This window comes from Ursus americanus, chromosome 5 (assembly GCF_024610735.1).
Source record: "Ursus americanus isolate L20-20 chromosome 5, mUrsAme1.1.p, whole genome shotgun sequence".
NCBI lineage: Eukaryota > Metazoa > Chordata > Mammalia > Carnivora > Ursidae > Ursus > Ursus americanus.
Genome location: NC_142131.1, coordinates 86,761,931 through 86,772,030, shown reverse-complemented (window position 1 = coordinate 86,772,030; position 10,100 = coordinate 86,761,931). Strand labels below are relative to the sequence as shown.

At 45.0% G+C, this 10,100-nt stretch overlaps 1 pseudogene; it reads left to right on the top strand.

Moving 5' to 3' along the window:
- Window positions 1–214: 214 nt before the first annotated feature.
- On the top strand, window positions 215–7,811 carry LOC123796509 (5'-AMP-activated protein kinase subunit gamma-2 pseudogene; annotated as a pseudogene).
- Window positions 7,812–10,100: the final 2,289 nt, after the last annotated feature.

The following is a 10,100-nucleotide window of genomic DNA, read 5'->3' as shown; positions in this document are numbered from 1 at the left end:
GTGGGAGTCCATCCCCAAGCTTTCCCTTGCTGTTCCCAAAAGCCTCCTCTGCCTGTGGAACTCAGCATCCCTACCTGGCACAGGAAACCTGGCTGGAAGCATAGGCCACCAGTCCCCATACACCATACCCCACGATGCCTTCCAAAAATGTGAGCCCAGAGAACACGAACAGTGCACTGGCCTCAGAAACATCCCTGCTTCCTGGCAACACACGATGACCATGTTCTTGGATACCAAGTGGTGTTCCCATTGCAAGACAGGGAAGAATTGGCCCCATGAACTTTCCCACACTAACTCATTCAGTGACTCGGTAAGACACACAGAAGGTCAGGACATGGAGCAGGAAGGACAGCCCAAACCCAGAAAAGTGGGGCATTTGTACCCAGATGAGAAATTTGTGGTTACTAGCCAGACACAAATCCCCCTCTCTAGTAGAGGGTCCAGTGTGGTGTGGTCTGTGAAAGTAAAGGCTGTTCCCTCTGTTGGGGACTTACTCCCAAATGTCAGTGATTCAGAGCTGGATGCCAAGACCTGGCTAGTGCTTGCAGCCATTCAGAGTGCAGTACCCACATGGGGTCACTGTGCTGAGAGGCTGGTGGTTCCATGCCCTGGGGATGAGTTTAGCCTGATGTCCTGGTAATATATCACTTGGGGAGCCTTTATCTTTAGGGGAAGTCTCTCCTGAGTGAGCAAAGGACACCAGGACTAAAGACAGGGAGAAAGACCAGCAGCTGGGAGAGCTGTCCATGGGAAACAAAGCCATAGATAAAATTTTGAGAGGATTGGGTGGCTTTTAACACAAGCAAGAACAGTAATAAAGAACTCTCCAAAAAAGAGTTTAAGCTGAAGCATTCCCTCACAATATTTGTGGAAGAACATCAAAGTTTAAAGACAAATCTGCTTTTTCACTTGGTGTAGAAGAAGGACAAGATTAGCCGACCTTTCCAGAGGACCAGGGCTCCCTGGACATGGCCCAGCATGAGGAGGGAGCTGGGATCAAGGGAGGAGACCCAGGTTCTGAGCACAGAGTAATCCTAGGCTGAGCTCCTCCAGCCTTAGGAGAAGTCCTCCCTACTGGAGGGGAGGTGGAGTTGGAGCTGTCAGGGGCGGGCTGAGGTCCCTGAGCTTCAGAGCTTTTTTGTCCAAATTCAGGGCTTCCTGGAAGGTTTTCCCTTCCAGGCCACATTTTCAAAGCGGTGAGACCACTACACATGCCCACCCCAGGAAGACATAGAAGGGAAGCTGAGCTGGGCGTGTGTGTCACCTCCTGGAGTGGGGGTGGCATGAGTTTCAGGATATCTACCAACGTTAAATAAATAGTTGCACTGAAATGCAAAAGAATAATTTCAAGATGTTTGTAATGCACAGCTCAGCATCATGGTCACCACGGCACCACAGTAGTCACTGCATTCTCCAGATGGTGGGCAGGGGACTCCAAGCCTCTGAAAATGTGGCAGTGAACCATAGGGAGCTGACAGCACAACCTGCCCATCCTAGTCAACACTGTTCACACACACTGACTTCTCTAGGTCTCAAGGCCAGCCGCTGAGGTGGGTGCCACCCTGATAGAAAGGGAAAGGGAAGCAGGGTGTCTACACACAGGTATTTTGGCATAGAACATTTCTGACCCCAGACCTCACAGACTTTGTGGGAAAACGTAACTCCAAACTTTGACCATTTAAAGTCTCTATTTGCCAACAAGAACACTCACATTCCATTGTCCAAAGCAAGTCCTACAGCCAAGCCCATTCAAAAAGAAAAGTAAATGTGGTCAATTTGGAGGGCTATGGCCATGAAGGGAAGGTGAAAAAATGGAGACAAATAATACAATTTACTTTACTTCCCTTGCTTATGATCCTTTAAACAGTAGGATATTCTTTGTTCTGTGTTTCCAGTATCCAGCACCATGCCGGGCATTAGTAAATGTAACCAAGAAGCTTGAAGGAATGAGTATGACCAGCTTTTTCCTAACATGGTTATGGTTCTAACACTTTTGATTTTTGGATCCAGAAGGATTTAGGTTTAAATCCAAGCGCCCTCATGTGTGGTCAGGATTTTTTGCAATAACATCAATAATAGTAAAATTAAGAACAGACCGTATTTCGTGATTGTTTACTGAGTGCTAGAAACACTGCTAAGGGTTGCAGGTTTCCTCTGTCATTTCAATCTTCAAACACTTTAATGAGGTAGGCACTGGTCTCTCCATGCTGCAGATGAGGTGACTGAGAATCAGAGAGGTTCAGGAATGTATTCAATGTCACACAGCTAGGAGGAGGTGGAGCTATGATGGGAACACTGACCCACTAGGCTCTATAGCCTCCTTCCATGTGCCATGTTATAGCACAGCTACATGCTAAGGAATGTCCAACCAATGTCACTTTCCTCATCTGCAAAATAGGGACACGCAAGAGCATGACCAGTCTGTAGAATTGTTACCACGTTCAGAGAAATGTCCTATATCAATGGTCTGGCACAGTGAGGCATCCACTCTGGGCACTCAGCAATGATTACTTCCTTCTCTCCTTTCCATTTCACATCTGACTCCGGCTGCCAGATTGATGGAAACTTTCCTCAGGATGTGATCATCCTAATCCACAGATGTACATTAGTTATACCTACCCTACTCAACGACTAAGACCCTCCTAAGCCCTCCACTGGAATGTTCTCCAAGATCCAAACATCAGCAGTGGATTTCTAAAACCCTTCAGAAGACTTTCCCAGTGGCTCGCATTTCCCTTGGCTGCTAAGGTATTCATGAACCTTGATGGATTCTGAAGTTAGCCTCCCCGCTGTGAGGAGGATTTATAGAGGAGGGTTGACCCAGGTATGTTCACCTCTCAGTTGAGTAGGTGGAGAGAAAGCAAGCAAGTGGCAAGGGTAAAGTTGCCAGATGGACCTGTGAAGTGCCAAGCCCAGGAGCAGGGTGGTTCTTCCCATACTGTGCTCAGAAATTTCAGACTTTGGGGTGCCTGGGTAATGCAGTGGTTAAGCATCTGCCTTCGGCTCAGGGCGTGATCCCAGCGTTCTAGAATCGAGCCCCACATCAGGCTCCTCCACTAAGAGCCTGCTTCTTCCTCTCCCTCTCCCCCTCTTGTGTTCCCTCTCTCGCTGGGTGTCGTCTCTGTCAAATAAATAAATAAAATATTAAAAAAAAAAGAAATTTCAGACCTGAAGAAAGAGAAATTAGGGAATCCATCCCATTTACAATAGCACCAAAAACCATACATTACCCTGGAATTAACTTAACTGAGACGTAAAGGATCTGTATTCTAGAAACTACAAATCATTCTTGAAAGACATTGAAGAAGACACAAAAAATGGAAAAATATTCCATGCTCATGGATAGGAAGAATTAACAGAGTTAACATGGCCATGTTACCCAGAGCAATCTACACTTTCAATGCTATCCCGATCAAAATACCAATGACATTTGTCAAAGAACTGGAACAAACAGCCCTTAAATTTGTGTGGAACCAGAAAAGGTCATGAATCTCCAAGGAAATGTTGAAAAGGAAAAACAAAGCTGGGGGTGTCACAATGCCGGATTTCCAGTTGTACTACAAAGCTGTGATCACAAAGACAGGATGGTACTGGCACAAAAACAGACACATAGACAAATGGAACAGAATAGAGAACCCAGAAATGGACCCTTGGCTCTTTGGGCAACTCATCTTTGACAAAGCAGGAAAAAACATCCAGCGGAAAAAAAGACAGTCCCTTCAATAAATGGTGCTGGGAAAATTGGACAGCTACATGCAAAAGAATGAAACTTGACCATCTCTCACACCATACACAAAGATAAACTCCAAATGGATGAAAGACCTCGATGTGAGAAAGGAATCCATCTAAATCCGAGAGGAGAACATAGGCAGCAACCTCTACGACATCGGTCACAGCAACATTTTTCATGACGCATATCCAAAGGCAAGAGAAAAAGAAAAGAAAAAATGAACTTGTGGGACTTCATCAAGATAAAAAGCTTATGCACAGCCAAGGAACCAGTCAAAAAAACTAAGAGGCAGCCCACAAAACATGAGAAGATATTTGCAAATGACACTACAGATAAAAGGGTGGTATCCAAGATCTACAAAGAACTTCTCAAACTCAATACACAAGAAACAAATAAACAAATCATCAACTGGGTGGAAAATATGAATAGATGCTTTTCCAATGAAGACATGCAAATGGCTAACAGACACATGAAAAAATGTTCAACATCATTAGCCATCAGGGAAATTCAAATCAAAGCCACACCAAGATACCACCTTATGCTAGTTAGAATGGCAAAAATTGACAAGGCAAGAAACAACAATTGCTGGAGAGGATGTGGAGAAAGGGGATCCCTCCTATATTCTTGGTGGGAATGCAAGTTGGTACAGCTACTCTGGAAAACAGTGTGGAGGTCCCTTAAAGTTAAAAATTGAGCTACCCTACGATCCAGCCATTGCACTACTGGGTATTTACCCCAAAGATACAGACATAGTGAAGAGAAGGGCTCTATGCCCCCCAATGGTCATAGCAGCATTGTCCACAATAGTTAAATTGTGGAACGGGCTGAGATGCCCTTCAACAGATGACTGGATTAAGAAAATGTGGTCCCTATATACAATGGAATATTACTCAACTATCAAAAAGAACGATTTCTCAACTTTTGCTGCAACATGGACGGCACTGGAGGAGATAATGCTAAGTGAATTAACTCAAGCAGAGAAAGACAATTATCATATGGTTTATCTCATCTATGGAATAAAAGAACTAGGAAGATCGGTAGGGGAAGAAAGGGATAAAGAAATGGGGGTAATTAGAAGGGGGAATGAAGCATGAGAGACTATGGACTCTGAGAAACAAACTGAGGGCTTCAGAGGGGAGGTGGGTGGTGGAATGGGATAGGCTGGTGATGGGTAGTAAGGAGGGCACATATTGCATGGTGCACTGTGTGTTATACGCAAATAATGAATCATCGAACTTTACATCAAAAACCAGGGATGTACTGTATGGTGACTAACATAATATAATAAAAAATATTATAATAATAAAAAAAGAATGTACAACCCATACCAGGGTGCATCTTAATAAAGTTTAACAATTGACTAAAAAAAAAAAAAAAGAAAGAAAGAAACAAAGGTATTTCAGACCTCGACAGTGGGAGGAGCAGTTTGTCTGAAGAATCAAGGATATTTGTTTTGGAGTGCACAGTGTTGGACGAGAGGACGGAGATACGTTTAATGAGCACCTACTGTGTGCCAGGAGCCTTAGCCAAGTAAGGCTATTGGATCCTGAAAGAAAAGAGACTATTTTACAGTCAGGAAATGGAGACATTGACAAGTGGAATAATTTGGGTAAATTTATACACATAAGAATCCGAGATGGGGACCTAACTCACCTCACCTAAGGTGAGAACTGAACTCACCTCCTCCACGGACACATCAAGTCTACACCTATTTATAGAGCAGATCCTCCTGAAGAAGAACTGAGGGCCGACTGAACAGCTTCTGCACAACACACGACAGAGACACCCTCACCATCCTGCCAACTGCAGTGAGAGGGATAGTTCTGGGGGCTGGAAGCTGATCTGTCTGCCCTGGGTCACAGAAAAGAAGCTGCAATTTATTTTTATTTTTTAAGGTTTTTTCTTTATTTGTCAGAGAGAGGGAGAGTGAAAGCAAGCACAAGGATGAGGAGCGGCACACAGAGGGAGAAGCAGGCTCCCCACCGAACAAGGAGCTGGATATGGGACTAAATCCCATGATCCTCCTGGGATCATGACCTGAGCAGAAGCTAGACACTTAACCAACTGAGCCACCAAGGTGTCTCAAGAAGCTTCAATTTAAAGAGCAAATGTAATGTGAAGGATCCACCCTTCAAGCCCTCCAGTGGGGAGGGAGTGGTGCTGGATCTCTTTCTGTGTTGAAGTGCTGGCAAACGCCATGGTTCCCATTCCCTTCCACCTTGATAGCATGGACAGAAGCAGGTTCTGAGCACCCTAGCCAGCTTGCCAGCTCGCTGAGCCTTGGGTCCCCAACCCACTCAACCCCAGCTTTCGCCCACTTGAGCTTCAGAAATCCTGCTAGGAGATCCTGTGCACAGAGAACCCCCCAATCCTGAATCCACTTCAGCTACAGCTACCCTCCCAAAGTGTCTCCTCTGCAGAGAGCCCTGGGACACTCTAGCCCACCTACTTAAGCTACAGCTGTCCTGCTAGGGCACCCCCTGTCCAGAGCACCCCAGAAAACCTCAGCTCCTGATCCATCTCCACTCCAGTCACCCTGCCAGGGGGCCCTCTGCACAGAGAGTCCTGTGACACCAGCTTGTATCCACTTCAGCTTTAGCCATGCGGCCTGGGTGCCCTCAGTGTGAAGATGCATACACCCCTACGTTTCCTGTAGCGTAACTTACAGTAGCCAAGGTGTGGAAACAACACAGGTATCCACCAGAGAGGAATGGATAAGGGCTGCTCTTCATCCAAACCATCACCTCCCTGCTTGCCTAGCCAGGGATCCACACCTGCACCCCCAACCCCCCCACTATGTCTGCACCACCCAGAGGGTCCTAGCCCAAAACCTGGTGTCTGTGCAACCCCATGTCCTTTTCAGAACCTCCATGTTCACACACTCTGCCGGCACCCCCACAAATCACCAGCAACCTCAGGTCCCTGCACTCCACCTGCACCCCAGAGTGTCCTAGCCCACACCCTGTGCCCCTGTACTCCTGGCCAGAGAAGCATCCAGAAGTACCTGCAGATCCTGGTCCTCCTCCTCCCTGGTAGCAGCAGGCTGCAGCCTCTGGACCAAGAAGCCAGCATGTGGGACAAATTCAGTTGGAAGAGGAAGCACAAGACTCAGAATGTGGGTTTTCATGCACCGAAGTAACACAAGGATCACCACCTCTTTCCAACTCTTCAAAGCATGTTAGAAAGCCTCTGTGCCTTAGCAGCAGTGGTGTTCCAACAGCACCATTGCTGGAGAGCACAAAACAAAGTTTGTAGGAATGCTAACAATTACAGAGTTCATAAATACACCACAGAGATGACATATGTCAACGCTGGTACAGATTTATGCATTAGAGAAACATAAGGTTGAAACAGGGAGGGAGCTTCATCCCCAAGAAACACGTAAGCCTTCAGGGAATATAGCTCCAGATGCAAACATCTTCCATGCTGTGCACTCACTGATCACAAATAAAATTCACTCATTGCCAGTTATTGATCCTATCAGTAGAATGCACTTTGTACACATACCCACAAAAGAATCCTCACCTTCCTCCAGCATTTTATGTCTGGTCTGCCAAAGCCTCCCTTCATGAAGCTTCTAGAACCTGGATGCTCTTGCATTTGGGAGCCACCACAACATCCCTTCATCCACCAGGAGACTCCCTTCAGTACAGCCTTGAATGTCTTTGCAGAAAGACAGTTGCTGGCCTTCCCTGTGGTGCACGAGTCAGGAGAAGTTGTGGATATTTATTCCAAGTCTGATGTAATTAAGCTTGCTGCTAAGAAAACGTTCAGTAACCTAGATGTCACAGTGAACCAGGCCCTCAGCACCGCTCACAGAGTCTTGAGGGTGTTGTGAAGTACAGTAAGCTGGAAATCCTGGGCAGATTAGCGTGGGCTGACCTCTGGGCTGCTGGTCACAAGTGAAGCAGATAGCACCGTGGGTGTCATTTCCCTGTCAGACGTGTGGTAAGCCCTGATACTCATGCCTGCAGGTGCCAAGCAGAAGGAGACAGAAGCAGAATGGCCACTGTGCATGGAGACGCCCTTGGAGAAAACACGAACAAGGATTCTGGGTCAGGCTTTGCCTCCTGAACACTGACCATGATAGAAGACGGTGAAATGGCTACGAATGTGTATCAGGGTTTAGTGATGGGTATTTTTTCCAGTGATGTTGAAATCAAGCATAGGAGCAGATTTTATGTGTTTGAAGATGCAGGCTTGCATTAAAAAAACTATTTTCAGAGTTCAGAAAAATTTCAGATGCTATATATTTTCAAAGTGCACTGTGTCCTGAATTTTTTATTATTTTTCATCTCAAAGAATCACTGGTCTATAACAGGTAATAGAACATAAGGGGAGAGCATGGCCTGTTCAGATCTCATGTTTTATATCACGGGTTACGTCATCACTGTGGCCCGTGGCAGGTGGAGACTCGCCAGGCTGTGGAGTAAGTCTTTGAACCTTTCTCCAACTGGTTTCTTTTACTTAGATTTGTGGAACCGCTGTAATTTGAATATAAATAATCAATTTGTAAAACTTAACGGCTTTTTATGTTAAGTATCTGTTCTGATCTATAATGTAAAGAAATATGCTTTACGACAGCTTTATTTATTTTTACTCGCAGCAATATTCTACACACCTTGGCAGGTAAACTTCACCGTACCCAGTAATAAACCATTGGTTGTTATTGTAAATGGCAACTTCCTCAATTTAACTTTGGATCTGGGAAGGATAAAACTTCTAATGTAGCCAGTGTTAGAGCTTAAAAGCTCAGGTTTCCAAAAGTATGTGTGGAGACCTGCTCTGCTAGACTGGAAACAGGCAACCATTATGAGGAAAGAAATTGCTGTGAAAATGTCAACTTTCTTCTCATGTATAGAAATGTAAAATCATGGGATGCCTGGGTGCGGCTCAGCCCGTTAAGTGTCTACGTTTGGCTCAGATCATGATCCCAGGTCCTGAGATTGAGTCCCACATTGGGCTCCCTACTAAGCAGGGTGTTTGCTTCTCCCTCTGCCTGCTGCTCCCCCTGCTTGTGCTGTCTTTCTCTCTCTGACAAATAAATAAGAAAATCTTAAAAAAAAAGAAATGTAAAATCATACTGTCTGTATGACTGCTGAAGGATTGTTGTTGTAAAATGTTATTATGGCATATGCAGTGTTGTCATGTAGTTGAAGAGAAACAATGATTCTTAATGTAAGTCCTCTGGAAATGCCCATACTGTGGATATATATGACTATACTGTGATTTTTTTGTTTTTGTTTTTGGCAGATTCAAAAGTTAAAATAAATCTTACTATCTATAGGACACCTGGGTGGCTCAGTCATTTAAGTGTCTGCCTTTGGCTCAGGTCACGACCTCCAGGTCCTGAGATCAAGACCAGTGTCAGGCTCCATGCTCAGTGGGAAACCTAAAATATTCTCCCTCTCCCTCAGCCCCTCCCCCACTCATGATCTCTCTCTCACACAAATAATTAAATAACTTTAAAATAATCTTAATATCTATTAAAAAACAGATGGATGGATAAAGAACAGGTGGTATATATACAAAATGGAAAATTACTCAGCCATAAAAAAGGATGAGATCTTGTCATTTGGCACAACATGGATAGACCCAGATGGCATAAACCTAGGTGAATTATGTCAGACAGAGAAAGACAGAGTATGAATCCAGTCTTATGTGGAATATGAATAGCAAAACAAATGAATAAACAACCAAGCAAAAAGCAGAATCAGACCTATAAATACAGGATCAAAGTGATGTTTGCCAGAGGAGAGGCGAGGGGGGCATGGGAGAAATGGGTGCAGGGGAGTGGGAGACACAGGCTTCCCGTTATGGGATGAATAATCACATGGATGGAAGGCACAATGAAGGGAATATGGTCAATGGTATTGTAATAGTGTCTCTGGTGACCCATGGGAGCTACACTTGTGGTGAGTATAGGATAAGGTAAAAACTTCTCGAATCACTGTAATGTCCACCTGAAGCAATCATGACATTGTGTGTCAACTATGCTTCAATTAAAAAAAAATATGAGTCCGAAAGTACATATAAAACAGAATTGGGTTTGTCGGACAGTGATAGAAACCCAAATGCAATCCAGCTGGAAATAGCCTCACTCAGTCTGTCTAGGGGCCACAGGTAACTCTGGACTCTTGGGACACTGCACTCTTCACTTCTGTGATCATTCTACTTTCAGTTGCCTTCTTTGCTGATTTCTCTTTCAGCTTCCTTTTCCAGCTTTTTTGTGTGTGCCCCTATGGGTGGTGTTCTGTCCTAGGCCACATGCTCTTCTCTTCACAGTCCTCATGGGGAAACCCATCTATCCTCCAGTTTCAGAGAGCACCTCTCTGCTCATTGCTCTTCTCTCCCCTGAGCTCAGACCCTG